The sequence below is a fragment of the Manacus candei genome, unplaced genomic scaffold, assembly GCF_025592945.1.
Source record: "Manacus candei isolate 608988 ecotype Guabito, Panama unplaced genomic scaffold, ASM2559294v1 h1tg000028l, whole genome shotgun sequence".
In the NCBI taxonomy this organism is placed as follows: Eukaryota; Metazoa; Chordata; class Aves; order Passeriformes; family Pipridae; genus Manacus; species Manacus candei.
In genome coordinates, this window is record NW_026138076.1 from 27,638,980 (window position 1) to 27,658,050 (window position 19,071).

The window sequence follows — 19,071 nt, forward strand, 5'->3', positions numbered from 1 at the left end:
ATTAAGTCTTCAGGACAGTTCTGCTGCTGCTGCACAGCACTAATTGCTGGTGTGGGTATAACCATCAGCAAATCCTCTCCCACAGCACCCCTGGCTCCTCATTCATAATCAGCAACCAGCATCCATCCAAGCAAAATCTGCCTGATACCACTTCGGAGTTTTTGCCAGATGAAAAATGTTCAGATGCCCTCAACTCTTTCAGCATGCTTATGGACAGGTTCTTCTGATCAGCTTATGGAATCCTGTTAAAAAGAAATACAAATCTTTCACAATCAGTCTGGCCAAAGTTCTCTACCAGTAAGTCAACACTTGGATCATTCAGAAAAAGAAACCATGAAACACTGTAACTGGGCAAAAGAACCAAATTATAATAAAATAAAAAAGAAAAACTTGCCAGTAATTACTTGTGTAACTCTGACAAACAACAGTTCATTACTTACAAGACAATATCCAAGCCATACCAAAAAATAAATCTTTAATAAAAGTGGGAATACTATTTTCTTTCCATCTTCTGCCATTTTATCTATAACCTTGATCCCTCACATTGTGCAAAGATATACATGCTGTGTAATGATATTTAGCATTTTATGATGATATATGATGTTTATGATTATACGTGAAGTATATGATCTATACGATATACACCAAGTTTTTCAAACCTCATCTAAAAATGGCATATACAATTTTTCAAACACCTCTTCAAACATCAGTGCAGGTTTATAAATACAACAGATGTTTTAACATAAAAGCTGTTCCAGATCCCTTCTGAGAGAGGGTCTGACAAACTAGGTGTCACGAAAAAGTCGGCAGCCAGTACAGGCTCTTGTTCCCTGTTCAGACTGCCAACTGGCCCAGCAGCTGCAGCAGTACTTCAGAGAAAAGAAATGGTGCATTGTGCTACCACGAGTACGAGCTGCTGAGGGGAAATGCTGCAGCACTCTGTGTGACTGCAGTCGCCTAAGAACCAATGGCTCTATGCCCATGTATACTGCATTGCTCTAGCCCAGCTGGGATATAAGAGTCCTATAAAAGCATTACTTAGCTAGGACAAAATCTCCCCAAGAACGAGAGATGAAAGAAATCATTAATCACAGCAGTTGCCAATCCAGCAGTAGTTCTAAATTACAGACTATACAAGACAACTGAGACTTGGCCAAAGGCATCTTCCAGCTCTCTTTTGTCCTCACATCTGCCTCACTTAGATCCAACTTCAACTACCTGATCCCTACTGACAAACTGATCTTGTCTGACCTTATGTGGTAGCAATAGTTTTGGTGAAAGATAAACTGAGCTTTTTGTCTTTCTTCTGCATCTCTCTGTTGCTGGAACCTACACTGTACATTTTGCCACTTTCTGCACAGGGACAGCACAACCTTTAGTCCAACACGGAGTGCTCCAATGTAGTACATAAAGATGACAAGACATCATTCACCCCAGAGCGAGAGACTCATCATCAGTGTTGCTGAAATGATTCCCAGCCTGAGTCAAGACTGGGAAAATAATGTTCTAGACCTCGTGCAATTAGGTAAGTTTCAAGTCAACTTCAATTCCTTAGTTTTTCAGTCATGCCTACAAAATAAGCACATCCTAAGAAGCTTCACAGTTTAAGTAGGATCATGAGTCTTGTCGCCTGGAAGCTGGGAGAGATCCTGGTCACAGGACAGCGGAAAAACATGGAAGGTCTATGTAAGCTGGATCAGAAATTACATATGAAATTCAGAGAAAGGCAGGGACCAAGAATTTGGGGCTTTTTCTGTCCAAGGCATCATAATTTTATGTCCTACAATGGTTACTGTGGGGTATTTCATCATTGTCATCAACAAAGCATAGGAGTAAGATTTTTAATGAAGCCGTTAGCCAGGCTGCCCTGTAATTGAGGATACAATTACCTGTTAGCTCTGACTCACATGAACTTCTCTTCCCTAGGGCAGTTGTTTGATGGGAAGATGAATGAAATACCTCCAGACCTCCTTTCTGTCTGGTTCCTCATGTCTGAGATGCAGGGTGCTTACAGTGAGAGTAGGTTTGAGAGTGCTTTGTTCTTTTAATTTAAAACAGGAAACATGGAATGTAGAAGATTCAAAAACTTCAAAGGCAGTTTCCATTGCCAAAGGAGTTGCATTTCAACTCAAGTTCATTCTCTAGATTAAATATTCAAATCTGACAGTGTGAGAAGATGCTCACACCTTCTAGAAGACTGATGATTTCTGAGGAACAGGATTCAGATTGTGGCTGTAAATACCAGTGTGGTAAACTGAGCAGTGCAACTCTTCCTAAATGGGAGTTTTATTTCGAGCTCCTCAGTTTGAAATGAATTTCTAAAAATACCACAGCTTTACAGATGCACAAAGAATATAAAACATGCTTCCTTTACCCTGATATACAGAAGATCTGAGTACTACATTCCCCTCTCTTTTCCAACTGTCATTTGCTTTTAAGTTTCCTGATACATTTCATTGCTGATTGTAAATGTTCACATTATAGTTTGGAAAAAGGAAAAAACTCAAAAGCTGCAGACTAGATAGGGCTCCAAAAATGTGCCTTCAGACAATTTGTCTGCTTTGGTGTTCCTCCTGTCAATTCTCGGTTGACAGAAGTGAATGTTTCAATTAGCTAGTATACACATTTTTCCAAATAAACAAGTTTTATAGAAACATTTTTCTGTTGGTGTTTGTATTGTGACTTAGCACATGCTTTAGGCATGCACTGGATGCTGTCTACACTATTCTACTGCCACACTTCAAATACCCCAGTTTAACCCAAAACAACATAGTAACATGATGTTCCTTGTGTCCAACCTTCAGTCTCACACACATTTTTAGATTTCAAAACCAGATAACTGATCTGCCTGGATTCACCTGTTTGTGGGCAGTCATTTTCAAGCCAAATCAGCCCTGGAGACTTCACCATTTATCACTCTTGGCCATATGGCACAATGGGGACAACTCAGGGTGGAGGAGCAATAAGATGAAAGAATGCTCTGTGTGAGATACCACTAAGGTGTCCATCTGTTACTACAGTTGAATGGAATATGGCCCCACTAAACCCAGAGGTCTCCAATTTGATTAGAAAAATTCAAGATTACAGCCTAAATTTAGAATGGTTCAAACTACATATTAATTTCTATACATGCACATGCACATCTTGAAATACTGAGAGTTTTGCATATTTAAAAAAAGACTTGACAACTAAATAAGCTTTATGTTTTCCTCTATTTGCTTATCGTATTTTCTCTTTTCTTTGACACTTGCACTTCAATTTCCTTATGTTTCCCTTCCTCCTTTCTCCTGTTCCCTATGTTTTTCTTTTCATGTTTTACCATTCATGTCCCTATTTTCCACATTTTTTAATCTTCTTCATCCTTCCCCATTCGCAAACATCTCTGCTTAGAACTGTCATAGCCAGCTCTCTTCTCTTCCTTCATTCCAAGATCTGAGTTGGCAAGCTAGAGTCTTTTTCACACCACTCTATACATATAAGATGTACAGGAGATACATAAGCCAGATGAGAAGCAAATATAGAACACCTAGAAAAATTCATTTCTTTGTCTGCTTCACCATGTTAGTTAGAAGCATGTCTGCTTCTAATGTTAGTCTACATGCAGTCCACAAATGACTCAAATGGTCCAACAGCAATAGGATCATGCCCTCTTAAGCACAGACTGGTCTACCACCAATTTCACGAACAACTGAGCAACAAGTATTGCCTAATTCAATATTCATCAAGCATTCTTTCCTATGCTTTCTGCCAAAAGTTAGTATTTTATTTAAAAATTATATGTTTTCTTCCTACTTAAGAAATTTAGTGTGTAAAGGCAATTTTGAAAACATTCCTCATTATGAAACATGGTTGATACATGGTTTTCTAAATCTGTGCAGTATTTGGAGGTTAGTTTTGGTAACATGCCTCTAGACAGATTCACCTCTGGACAAAAACTGATCATCCCAACAGATGCCTGTTTTATAAAGCTCTGTATAAATAAGAATTTGAGGCTATAAATGAACCTATATTCCAAACTTAACAACAGAGGCTGATATTCCTTTTGGTCCTACCAACACAGCGCAGCTGGGATAGCACAGTCTGTCAGGGTATGTTAGGAATAATATATAAACCATGTCTAAAACAATCTAGTGCACATTGCTCACTAATTCTTAATATGCAGTGACAGCATAAGCCATAGAAGCTCCAGAGCCATCGTAGGATGTGACTGCATACTGGGTATACTATCCTGCCACTGCTGAAATTTTAGTGTTCTGGTGGCACAATATATCCAACTGACAAAAGCCAGGGACATCCAGCACTTCTCTGAGACTTGGCTTCTGCATAGTGTTAAACCAACATAACTTCATTCAAAAGGATAAGAAACTATTAAGACAGACACAGTATCCAAAGCACCAAAGTCACAGATAAGACATCCTCATCTTTGCAGAACAAAAAGCAGTAAAAACAAACAAATAAAACCCCCACAACAACAAGAAGCCAAACCAATAAAACTCAAACCCAAATCCCCCATCCCCCATATCTTTTATGCCCTGAATTCATTTCACCTTAGTAATACTCTTAACTTTTGCAGGTAACCTCCTCTCCTTGTAAATGTATTCCCACTCAATGCACAGCCCAAACTCTGTATATACTATACTCACAGACTGTACAGTTGCATTTACTCAGCAAGAAAGATAAACAGGATTTGCCTCGCAGTTTTGTTTTTATTTTTGCTCATTCTATTCAAGTCTTTTGCTCTTGCTTGTTGTTTTACAAACAGAACAGAATAGCAACTACTATACTTCCCTACAGCTTGAACGAGGCTGACAATAGATGAGTGTTTATCCTTTCCAGGCTAAAGGACCCTGGATCAGAAAAAATAAGTTAGAATTAGACAGAGCTTCAAAGTTCAAAAAGCAGGACATGTGACTAGTATTGTACCTCGAATGCCTGAGGTAAAGAAGCCTTCCCCACTGACAATAAGACTAGTGTCCCATACAGCTAACAGGAACCACCACACAGCATACAAAGGCAGCTAAACCTGACAGGAAATGGTGCAGAAGTTCTCCCACAGACATAAGGAGTACAACAGAGAAGAAAAAAAACATTGGGTCTAATATCAGCATATTCTGATTTGCTCTTGGAAAATCCAAAAAATCCACACAATACCCCCAATGAGCAATCTGGTTTATCAGACAGCACAATGCAGATAAAATTGTTCTGATAGGAAGACAAGAGTTCCTTCAGTCTTTTACTCTCCAAACAAATTATGCTCTCTAATTAATACCTGAATCCAGTCATAAGCACATGAACTGGAGCTTAAATATTCTTCATCACAGAAGCACCCTCTTCCCATACACCTGGGTAGCAGAAGCAAACACTGATATAGCTCCAGCCACTGACTCTTCCCTCCAGTCTAGCCACAACCACCACACACCCAACAGACAAACAGATAAAAGGATTTGTCTCTCTCTCTCTCTCTCTCTCTCTCTCTCTCTCTCTCTCTCTCTCCTCTCTCTCTCTCTCTCCCCCTCTCTCTCTCTCCCTCTCTTTCTCTCTCTCTCTCCATGGCTGTTCTCTAAAAATCCAGGATATTGCCCATAACGATTATTCTTCCTATCACTTTGGCTTTTGGTAAAAGCAGTACGGGTCAAACAAAAGACACTGTTTCACAGGCAAGGAATGGAAGAATTGTTTTTTAGCTGTGTGATAAACAGGAAGAAATTATCTTAGTTATAAAATAAATGAAGTGACAGTAGTAATATCTCACACTAACCCAAAATTTACCTTGCCTACATTTTAGGACACTTTCCCTGTACTAGGTAAGAAGTATGGAGACAACTGATTGAAGTTCATGCAGTATTTTTCCCTTCCTGGAGGGATGGCTATTTCAACCTGCTCTGCCTGCTTACAAAACATAGAAGACTCACTTTCAGTACAACCCTTGTCTCTCTCTCTGCAAGCTCAGGATGTAAATTTTGCACTACTCTTGGAAAGCAACATGGTTTGCTGAGAGCCGCTCCCATTCAGAAGCCTGCTGTGGGATGTGGCACATCTTCTGACATCTGTGTTTGTAGCAAGAGCATCCCACTGCCTAAGTTTCCATTTCACATCTTCTTAGGTATTTTCCAGCATCCACCCAATGTGCATTAAACAGTAAGAAATTGAGAATTCAAGCATATAATATGGAGGAATGGATAATAAGCCCCTAGGAATGCATCCAGCTACAGTTATATTCCATGAAGGTTAGAGGCCCAATTCCTCCTCATTTAAATCTGATATTGAAGGAATTTATAGTGCTTTATCCAAGCTACTAATTTGCAATTTTACTGCAAACAATTTACAATCAAATGAAGTAAAAGCTAGAAGCAACAAGTACATTAATGACCAGATTTTCCTTTTGCATTTCTCTTCATTTTATTTTCTTGTGAAGGCCAATCTTAAAAAATTGGATAATTGACCAGTAAATAAATACAAACTTTTTTCTTTTAATTATTACCACATAAAAGCTGAATTGCTGGTATGAACTACAGTGTTCTCTTCTGCTGAGGACAGTCCTGTATGACCAACCTCCAGCAACAGAAATTGGAATAATAACACTATTTCTCAGACTGAAATTTCATGCTCTAACAAAGCAGTACAAAATGCGTCACAGGATCTGAATAAAAAATTTAGTGTTCTGGGCTAGATATATGCAATTTGTAAATTATACAGCCATGTGCACATTAAGATGTTTCTTAAAAGTACAGTAACTATTCTGTCAAAAAGATAGCATGAATGTCAAAGCAGCTTTTGTAATACTCCACTGGAGCTTCCTCTACACCAGGAGAGATCTAGGTACAGGTAAGTCAGTGAGTTTTATTTTTTTTAGGTTTAGAGGCAGTCTAAAGGCATCAGTCAAGCACCAAACCCCAGTCCAAACCCAGGGGAAGGAACTAGGACAGGTAGTTGTTTCACAGGATAGCGGTCAGTCTGAGGCTTGCTCCTAAAAGAGACACCCTGCTGCCCTCTGGAACTGCCCCTAGTGCTGAGCTGATCTGCTGAGACAGTTGGAGAACTCACATTTTTAGAAACAGTTAATTTTCTGGAGGCTTAGTGAGCTCAGTTGCCTCAAGGGGGTCAGTTAGCTGCCAGCACATGGGAAGCAAGTGGCCAGGAGCAAGGTCTGTCTCTCCAAGCATCCAGATGAGATGCTAAAACCTCAGGAGACACTGTGTTAGACTACTGTCTCAAAAGGTGTCAGGGAAAGCAGGGGTGCTGAACTCATTTCAACTCCTTGCATTCCCACGTTTCCTGTCTCACTTATTCTCATGCTCACCTGACACCCAGACCCCATTCAGACGGTCAAACCCCTCTGGCAACAGTAATCAGTCAGGTCAACTTAGGAGCTACATCCTCTGACCACCTTATCCATCTCAGCAAACATCACCATAACACTGGGCCAGACTGGATTGGCTTTTCTTAAAGTGACCTGAAATTTTGCCCTAACTTAATTGCCCATGGCTGAGCAATTAGCACAAACTCTGAACACTGATCTACATCTTGCTGTTAAAGAAAGAAAGAAAGAAACCTTCTGAAGGCAATGTAATGGCTGGAGAGACCTATGCTCAAGATACCTTAGGCTGCACATCCTCACAACACCTCTGCAGAGAAGAGGACTCAGGCACCTACACAGTAAGCTTTCAAATCCGCCACTGTGCCCAGTCCTGTTCATTTGCATGATGCCACATGGGCAAGCAGAAGGCTGCTGCAGCAGCAAAAATCCCACGTGCTGCTGAGGTGTTTGACATCTGTGGTGAAACCCACTGCTTTTGCCTCCAGGTACCTGCACTGTGTTTGCTTGTTATGAGCCCAAAAGAAATGCACGGGAAGAATCTGCAGTTATGGAGCTTTATCTCAGCATGGAGGGACAAGTCTGAACTCTGCGTAAGATACAAAATTGCAAGATGTTGAGACACATAATTGGGCAGAAGGCTGGGCCTGGCCCAACTTGGCTGAGTAAGGTAAATCAATATGCCATCAAAGAGAGTAACACAGCAAGGTAAAAAGAAGTTTGGTTTCCAGAACACATTCTGTCCAATGGTTTGAAATTGAAATCTTTCTTCGTTTAGCTAAGTAAACACAGCACAAAGCATTCTCTTGAACCAGAAGCATATGACAGCAACTCAAGTTGCAATAAACACTTCCCGTAAGTGTCCTCCTAGGCTGACAAAAGAGGCAGTGAGAACCTATACAGCTGAATCAAGCATTAGCACCTAGAAAGAAAACAGTTTTATCCCAGGTCTTGTTGAACTGAGAAAAAAAGAACTGAATTCAGGTAACTTGAGCAGGACATTAAACATTGCAGTGTTGAACAAAGAACAGCCATCACTTTTAACATTCAAATACCCACCAAATAGGTAAATTTTTTTTCAGGACTGAATCATAGAATGGTTAGAGTTGGAGGGGACCTTTAAATACCATCTAGTCCAACCCTCCTGTGATAGGCAGGGACATCTTTCACTAGATTAGGTAGCTCAAAGACCCATCCAACCTGACTTTGAACAATTCAAATGAAAGGACATCCACAACTTTGCCAGACAACTGTCTCTGTCTCTGACCTCTCTCATCATAAAAAATTTCTTCCTTATATCTAATCTAAATCTATTATGTTTTAGTTTAAAACCATTGCTCCTTGTCTGGGCACTACAGGCCTTGGTAAAAAGTCTCTCTCAATCTTTCTTGAAAGTCCCCTCTATATTTTACCTCACTACTGCTCTTATTGGAAGATGCTTTGAGGAATATGCTAAGGAAATACAGACTGGTAAAATAACCTGAATGCCCTACAGTAAAGCAAATCCTACACCAGGATTTAGGAAGGCAGCAATTCCAGCTACATATGTAAAGAAGGTACAACTTGAAAACCATAAGCAAATGTATCAGATAGATATTAAGAAAAAGGACATATTTCTCTATTGTCTTATATTGTGCAGGACCATTCTCCCTTGTGCAAAACCAGCAAAGTGAACACAAGTTGCAATAAGAGTGGCAGTGGTTGTACAGCTGAGGTCTGTGCCCTCCTAAGAAGGAGCACTCAGGGAGGCAGCAGTGCCAATCATTAGCTCTCAGCACATAATACTTGGCAAAGACAGGGAGGAAAACACAGTTGCAGCTTTACATTAGTCTTTCACTTCACTACTCGCCTTGTAGCTGCTTCATGGTGGTCCAGCCTTCCAGCACAAGGCAGAGGAGCTGAAAGATGCCAACTGCCAGTGGCCCCATGGCTCATTACAGCACTCACAGGCTACCACAGGTTTTCCTCAGGTGCAGAGATTACCCAGATATCTTCTCTTCCCACCTTTCCAATTTTTGCAATCACCTTTGAATGTTAAAAGCTTTCCACTACCCAATAAACATTTCAATCATTTCTCTGTGCTAATGTGTTTCAAGAGTTTAAATGAGAGAATTTGTGCTTTGGCACCAGAATAGGGCAGAAAACTTCCATCCATGACGTGGAAAGGTATTTGTGACAGACAAATTCGCCAACTTCTTTGGCAACAAATTACCAAATGAAAGATTAGGCTGCACAGGCAGAGGCATAAGCAGAAGATGTACACAGGAAAGGATCATGCATTCAGTGGCTATCGCTTTAATGTGGGAAAACAAGGATTCACAGGGTAGACATACAAAGATCCCAACAGATCTAAAATGAAGAGAAGAACAGTTTATGTAAAATCTATAAATATCTGAAGATGTGAAGCTAGGATATTTGTGGGTTAAAATAAAGAGAAATACCTAAGCATAACAGTAAGAATTTCAGAAAAATCAGATCATTGGGATAAAGTTGCTCCATAGTAAAATTTCATAGGCAGTGGAATCCCCAAGTAAGCAGCTAAAGTTTGGAAAACCTTGACTTTGAAAGTGCATTAAAGAAAAAAAACTAGAATAGTAATTCAGATTCAAAACTTGGAAAACATACAAGGTCGTAAATAATTGAGAAAAGAAGTGCACATGCTCTTAAAGTCCTCCACAAGGAAATGTCTCACAGAGAATATGTTTTTCCCACTTGCAGTATGCAATTCTCTTTCCTTTCCCTGCCAAGCCAGTATCGACTATTTCTACCATGCAGCAAAGTGGGACATGTTCTAGTGATGTGCAATTACTCTTTGGAACACAAACAGCACTTCCGACATGCTGCTGTAATCTCAACGGTGGTCTCTAATGGAAGTTGTCTGCTTTTTCCCATTTCCATTGGGATGGCAGCCTACGATGCAACTCCACTGTCAGTCTGGCCTAGACGGTTCCCTTGAGATGCCAGAACCATTCAGCGTGTTGAAAAAGTTGTTTTAAGAAACATAGAAACATAAGTACTTTATCCCTGCTTGACTCCATGCCAAGGGAATTGCACAGAAACCTTGGGATGTTTCAGTGCTAAATATTATGTAACGTCTACTTTTCTCATTTAAAATCTTCAGTTGTTAAAAAAAGCCCAAAAAGCAAGAACCCCCCACCAAAAAAACCCCTCCTTATAATTAGAAAATCTTCACTCTGACAGTCCAGAAACTACCACAATGTAATAAGATTTCTCAGTTACTTTATCTTCCTCTCCTACAAATACACGATTTTTGATTTTCTAGCAAGCTTGATTTCTTTTCTCCTTGTTTCTTACGTAATGATGTAGTCAGAGCTGTTCCCTTCTCAAGCACTATTCTATGTCATTAAGAACAGTTCTGTGCTATTTTTAAGCATCAGTATCCTTTAATCCCTTCATTAATTTAAATATATTCTAAAAGACACTCAGCTGTCTATTGGGACTCCAAAACAACCACTCTATTAGGAGAGTCCTATACAAGCTTCCTTTTCTAAGTGCAAGACAACTGCCATACTCATCCCCTGCAAGCATCAATACTGGTGAAGGTTTCTGCTGCAAAGCAAAAATAAACCTTCTGTAGCTCAGTTGGAAGACCAAGGGCTGCAAAAGGAAAAGCCCATCTCTCATGACTCGTTTTTGGAAGAATCTCACAGGCCTATCAACATCAAAGTCTCCAAGTGCCAGTACAAAAAGCTGAACACATTTATTTTTTTAATGGAAGCCTGAAAAGGTTTCTGGAAAGTAAAGAAGTGTCACTTACAGAATATAGCCAGAAGTTCTCAGCTAAAGATCTCCAAATGCTTTAAAGAAATACCAGTATCATTATCCTCATTTTACCAATGGAAAAGCAGAAACATGAGAAGGTAATGCCAATGTCACGGTCATCAATTCAACTTGGATTTCCTGAGATTGTTCACTAAGACACAAATCCATTCTTTATCCAGATTTATTTAACATGTAATGAAATAGGTTGCAGAGAACCTGGCATTGTTCTGAAAACATAAAAATTCTTCTAACATTGGTTTTATCTGGACAAAAATCAAAATAATATACACTGTTTTCCCTATTCTCCACTTAGTTTGACTGAAGAGTCATTAGAAAGAACAAGTGAGCTTAGCAAAATGAGCACATTACTTAAGGTTTGCACAATATAACCATATTTTAAATTCTAGGGTGAAATTTCTGACCTAACTGAAGCTAATACTGATTTCAGTCAGGCAAGATTTTCACCCCGTAATCTGCGGTAAAAGGGAAGAAAGATAACTTTGTGAAGGTACTTTAAAGTACTACATTCAAAGGGGAGAAAAGTTAAGTGAATGAAGTATTTCACGTAAACTGAGTGAGCTCATTTCCCAGATGAGCCAGATAGCTGCTGAGCTTGCCTTAAAGGGCAAAAAGCAAAGATGGCTTCACCTCCTAAATGTGGCCTGGGGCACCGTTACAATGATTTACTTTAAGACAGTTAAAATGCTCTTGGATTATTCTGAGTGAAGATCACATCTCCTGACAGCCAAAGATACTGAGGCACTGAGGTTATGTCAGAGCCTAATCCCAAGTCTCCAGAACAAAATAGAAAAGACACATCACAAACAGCTGAAAAGGACAACAGTCTTCATCTCAAAAAGCTATCAAAGAACAGCTTTGCTAAAAGTAAGGGGACAGTAATAGTAATTAAAAAATATATTAATTGAAAAGCTGACATTTCTTGTGCAATATCTGACACCTCTAAGCAAATAATTACAAGAAAGCATAAGTAAAAAGTGTCAGCCTGATATAAGCAATGATGACAACATTGTAGGTGAGAAAAGTTTCCAAGAAAAGTCTTCAGGGACTTGTGAAGACAAAGAGATACTTAAAGACTGGAAAAAGGCAGATAGAGTGGGAAAAGGAGAACAGAGAGAATCAGATTTCAGTGCACCTAACTGTAATTGCTGGCAAGGTTAGAGAACAACAAAGACTTCTTGTTCTACCGACATGAAGATAGCAAGGTGATCAGTAGCAGTCAACATAAATGACAGCAATTCAAACTCCTGTGACATTACTAGAAAACCTATCAATGATGCCCTGACTTACTTCATGCAACACCTTCATAGTGAACCAAAGGGAATATGAGTAACATAAAGCACGCACATCCCTAGTTGAAAAACTGTATTTGAAGGATAGCTATTAGTAGTTCAATGTCTTACTGGCACTCAAAGTGAACAGTCATTTCATCAATGCCTTGGATGATGTAACAGGCTGCTCTTGCAGACCACGGAAAGTTGCAAAGGGCAAAAACTTCTGGAGAACAGGATTAGAATCTCAAACAAACCCAAGAAAATGGAAAAGTGGTCTGAAATAAACAGGATGTGCCTCAGTAAAGACAAACACTAAGTGTTATACTTCAGATCTTGTCAGTGAGCTGAAGGTCAGAACAATCAACTGCACAAATACCAACTGACCAGCTAGGAGACAGAAGACAACCTGGGGGGTTAAAATGGCTCAGAAATCAAACATCAATCAACATTGTCACAGTGTTAGGAAAAGAAAATAAACCTCCTAACCATTACAGCACTAAGAGCTAACAGACCTCCTCTGAAGTAGTTTGTTCTGTTTAGGATTCTACATTTTAAAAAAAAATCCTCTTAGAATTTAAAGGTGAGAAAACAATGAGCAATGTCTGGATGGAAGGCTCTTTGAGTGAACACTGAAAGAATGAGAGATGCTCCATCCGAGGAAAAGAGATACTGAGAAGTCAGCTAGCATATATATAACATGTATATGAAGTGCTGCTGCAAAGAGGAAGAAGTAAAATATCCTCTATGTTCAAGGGTATAAGAAAACACCAGTTGCTTAGGGATATTGCTTAATTTTATAACAGAAATCTCTCTGAAAATGTTAGACAAGCATTAGTAGCAATGTTTGAGGTACAGCTGAACTGCCCCAGAGATGGGGCTTAAACACATAAACTTGAGTTCCCTATTTTTTCATAATTTTTATTATAAACTCCGATCTTTAGAACACCACATATGATTCACTCACTAGGCATATGTGTCATTTACAAATGACTATTTTCAATGTGTTTTCTCTCTTTAGAAAACACAGCAATTTTCTTGACTCTGGTTTGTGATATTCCCCCCACAGTTTCTATCTACAGAAGCATTTATTTTAGAGTGTTGCACATCAGACATGCACACTTGAACAGTATGCAGTATTCATGACACTATCCTGGCTGAGTAAGGCACGGAGCCAATGATACTCTGAGCGCGTAGGCAAGGGAGAAACAGGAGGGAACAGAGTCAGCAGTGCTTGTGGAGGGAGGGGAATGTAGGCTGGGAAGAGAAAACTGAAAAGGACCTAGGGCTAGCCAGAACAGACCAGAGAGTAAAGAATTCCAAAGTCACTCCAAATTTAAAGGAAAAAGTGATCTCTCCTGTTAAGACAGCCCTCTGAACAGGTTGTTTCGCCTTTCCGTGTTTTTTAATCCACTCCTCTTCTTCCCTCCCCCCACCTCCCTGGGCCAGGATAACCGGAGTACAGAACCATGCTTATAATTGTTCTGCTTATTGAACAGGATTTTAAAATTGTGTGAAGTGGAGGCGGGACTGATGATGAGCTGTCAAAGAAACTGGAAACCAGAAATAATCGAAGATGAGCTCCACTGGAAACTGAAGTCAGACTGGCTTTTGAGATTTTTACTTTTTTAGTGGCATGTAAAGAGGAGCTTTGCTGTAAATCAACACTTTGTTTAGAACTTCTTTCCCAGTGGTAGATTTCTCATGCCTTCTACTTTCCTAAGTTAATGGTGGCAGAAGACCATGAAAATATTAAAATTTCCACTCCCTTCTTAGGCATTTGGCAACCCTCCCTTCCAATATACTGTTTCTTATTTAATTACCACTTCAAACAAAGCTGCACTGTATCCACAGTCAATGAGTTTGCTTTCCAACAGGGAGAGTAACATTTTAAAGAAGATTTAAGGTGCATTACTAACAGCCGTAGGAAGACAACACAATATCCTTAGCAGAAAGGCATAGAAGAAACAACGGAGGTGTGACATGCTGCTCAAAGAGGGAGGGAAGGGGAATTAGAGAACTTATTAGCAAGGACAGTGAAAGAAGGAAGGGCACGTAGAAGTGAAGGGAAATGGAACTTGTCCTTTCAGCTTTCACGCTGAATAGTGAAGGTGTATGAGTTAAACACCCTTCTAATTGATGCTAACATTTTATTCACACAGCCACAAGACTTGAACTACTGCAGTTACCAAACTGAAAACACAGAACACAAGGCACTTGCTGTCTTTCCCTATTTTACTTAGTAAGCAGCAGCTACTACCTTATCTGGCTATCATTTTCCCCCTCTTGCTCTGCTGTTGCAAGGTCCCACCAACGTTATCATTACTCCAAAGGAATAGAAAGGGCCTTAGGCAGTTTCTATCATTTTCACCACAGTAGTAGTAAAATCAGTGGAGGTTTATTTGATATAGCTAATGCATCAGCAGGCACGAGGGTCTTCTCTGCAGTACACCACCTGCCACTCTGTTGTTTCTTCCAAAGCACCGAATGGAGGTATTATGAGAAGTAGACATGAAATCACCCAAGATTAGGAGATATAGAAAACACTTTTCCTAATAAATTTTCTTATACTGTTAGATGGCAAATTTTTCCTTGAGGTAGTAATCCTCCTTGAGTTGAGATGGTATTTTTCTGCCTGTTTCCATTTGCATCTCTCCAACAGATGGAACATAATAGATGTAGAATAGGCCAAACTGAGAATTATTCTAGCGTAGGCAAGAATAATGATCGCAAATGGTAAAATGAAGCAAAAGTTCAAATTTAACTCATCAGTACATTATTTTTCTCCTTGCCACAGAAAACTTGTCAATAACTAGTCCCTGCTTGTGATCCTTTTTGAATGCAGCTGAAGACTCAGCGTGGGATTTCCAAAAGTCATCTAAGGGATTTCAGAGCACAGCTGGGCAAGAATTCTCATATTTCTACTCCAAAAACAATACCGACCTTTAGAACACACCTAGGGTACATTTGCTCCCTAAAGGAATAAAAATTTAAATTATCTGTGTTTCCTACCAAACAGGATTTTCAGGATTTCCTTTCAATTAAATCAATGCTGCTAGACTACTCCATAGTTGAGAAGTGTGGGAACTGCAGCACCAAGAAGCTGCAAGCGTTGAAGCTCCAGGAACTCAGACTCATGAGGTGTCACAAGTCAGAAATGCAAAAGTTTCAGCTGCCAATCAGCAGGTGCAAAACCAAAGAACCCAGGATTTGGGGAAAATGACAACTTACCATACTGCCTTTAAAGGGTTAAGCAGATAGGGAAACAACTCTCCTGAGTTTTATGAAAATGCACCTGGAATTTGGTTTTGTTTTGGGGGAGGTTTTTTTGTTGCCTTTTTTTTTAATAAAAATGGATACTTGAATGAAATTTGTGATCTTATGTCACTTAGCTCATTTAGAAAATTTGTCCCTTCTATAACTAATATGAAAAACACTTGCAGAGAAAGATTAATATAGGAGGGTAAGTTCATCTCTACATTCAACAAAGCTCAGTTATACTTACCAGACTTACAACATATTATAGTACCAAAAGGAATTAAAACCTATTGACAGCTCTTCGCTCCCAAAACAAGCAAAGGAAGTCTAACATCACATTAGGAAGCTTATCTGGACTATTAGGTACTTGACAGAGTGCAACAGTACAGCACATTTTTGGGATGCTTAGTGCTAAGACTTCCTTGTACATTAAAGTCTTTTAAAGTTTCACACAAAGGCTACATGGTCTTCAGGCAATTCATCTCCATTTTCCTTACTATTAGATAACTTGTGAGCACCCATAAATGAAGTATGGGATCCAGCCAAGAAACACATAATGGCTGGTCACCTATGAGGGAGAATAAAAGCATGAATGTTTGGGGGCTGCCTTAAGAGTATTAGAAATCTTTCAAAAATAATTCAAAAAATGTTTTACGTAGTTTTTTATTCTTTTCCTCTCAGGTGCAATACCCCAACAGATGAGAAGCTACATGTCCATGTCAACACTTAGCTGCAAAGCCATGCAAATATTTAAACTCAGATGGAGATCCCTGGAAGGTAAAACACCGTTCAAAGGTTTCAAAAATTTTATTAAATTACAGCTTTCTACACTATACAATCTTCTTACCTATCATAGAAAACAGTAGGTAAGGTACCAGATTAAATGAGTTGCACAGCCACAAGGCATAGTACAATAAAGAATCCATTACCCAAATCATCTTATATCTAAGCAAAGGGAAAATGTAAAGACATTTACATTAGTGCCTGATGCAAGTGTAAACCTGGAATTACTGATGGGGAAATGATACTACAGTGTCCATTTTGTGTGTGATTGCAATACTGGACTACGTATTTATCAAAATGCCTCTTCAATGTAAAAATGTATTAAATATGTGCATGAGTGCTGCATTATTAGTTGGCAACAAAGCCAAGAAACTTTTTTCTACTCTTTGTTATTTGCCATCAGTGCAAAACTGGGGGCTGAGAAGTTATTATAAATAATATTATTATTCACTTTTTTACACAAAGTCTATAAGTTTCTTTCAGAAATGTTTATTATCACAGGGTTGGTCACACCATGCAATTCAGATGATAATCATACTTAGGATTTCATTGTGGGTTGGGTTTTTTTCTACCCTTTTTTGAAGCTCTGAAAAAGGAAAAATATGCAAATGCTGATCCAGAAATTTCTTTAGATGTGGAAATTCTCTGCCTTAAGGACGTTTATATAAGGCACAATAAGATGAGCCAAAATGGGCCAAATTTTGCTTACTATAATTCATGTGCACAGTTCAGCTGAAGTAAATCTGACTGCCTCTTAAACAGATTCTATCATCCATGAAATCCATATGCAGAAAACTGAAAACTGAAATGGAAGATGGAGTGAAACCAAAGAATATTCTCTGGTCCATAGTCGGACCATCTGGCAGTAACTTTCCCCGTGTCAGCATATTACTAGGCACCTTCACGGATGGACTACCAGTGGCTCGGCGCAGCACGTTCTCTGCTCTGCTTTAGTTTGTGAACAGCAATTCCTCACCCAATACAAGGGGACACCAATGTACCAGCACTATGAAAGAAATTAATGTAATGCAGTGCTCCCCACCATCACTTGAGTCTATTAGATAGTTCACAGCTTTTTTCTTAAGAAGAAAACAGGTCTTGTCCAAATACTTCCTAATCTCGATTCAGAAGGCAACATTCTGCCTTTCTAAGATTAAGTTCATTATCAATCAAAGAAGTTAGAGAGTTAAAAAAAATAAATTATTTTACATCAGAGTCATTAAATTAGATTGATATGGGGGCTACATCCTGCTGACCACAATTTATGAATGAATACATAGCTGGCATAATTTATCATCATACTCCATATGCTAATAAAAGACTATAACATGATTATAACATGTACTGCCATGCCAGGTCACATTCAAGATAGTTGCTGACTGGCCAAGAACTGTTAAAATGCAAGGAGAAGACAGCCCTATCGAAGTGAGATCAGCCCTTTAAGAACATTATTTCAATGCTTCTCAGTTGCTATTACCAACTCAGCTGGTGAGAAGTGAGATATCAAAGTCATTTTCCTTTCTCATATAAAATGACAATGGTTGATTTTTTTACTTTTTAATGGAAACCACTGTATTATTCATTTCATTTCCACTCTTATTCCAAGAAGATCTGTTTTTGTAAACAGTTACCAAAATGAAAACCAATGCATACATTAAAAAGACTAAAGCCTAAGCAACAAAACCAGCCTAGAATTCCTCACCCATATTGCACAACTGAGCTCTCTCATCTCACCATGATTAGAAGTTTCTTTCAGAAAATAAAGCTAAACAGAACTACACCTTTCATTTTCACAGCTCCAGAATAATGATACGTCATAGAAATAATTGTCTGCTATGATCTTGTAGCAAGTTTTTTTATAGTAGTCTATCCAGTTAGAAGTGATATCAATTGACTAGAGAACAGTATAGATAATGCCTGCATTAAGAATAGGAAAATAAGTCCTGTAAGTTTAATCTCAGTACTACAGGAGAATTTAGAACAAATTTTGAAAGGAAGTTTAATGAGTGACATGGACCTAAAGGCAATATGGGCTAAAATTCAAAGAGTACTCCAGGCTGACATGGAGTAAGGGTACTCCATTTTTTAGACAAAGACAAGAGAAATTTAGTCAGTCTTATACAGATGGATTTCAGCAAAGCATTTCCAGTGGAAACCATTCGCCAATTTAGAAAGCTCATGAATAGACAGGCAGGCAAAGGAAAAACAGAAGCAAGAAGTAATAAGGAGAAGACTTTCAGACAGCAGGGAGCTTGGCTACTGGAGTTTTTCAAGGATAAATCTAGTTTAGTATTTTCTTTAATAATCTTGGCATGAACAACTAAGCTAATGAGAGTCAGCGATGTGGGGTGTCGTTGCCAACGTAAGAAGAGGATTGCAAGACCTACTTGGATTTCTTTGGTGACAAGAACAACAGAAACATGAAATGAGTCCCATTTGAACAAAAAAAAATTGTGATTCTGCACTTGGGAGCTAACTGCAAAAACTACTGAAAGAAGCTGAGAGCTCATCAATAAGAAATTACAAAGGTGGAGAATGAATGGTCTGTAAGATTCAACTATGAAAGAGACAAATGTAATGTGAGGAAGCATCAATCAAGGCATTTTCTGTGGATAGAAAAGTATTAATGCCATTGCATAAGGG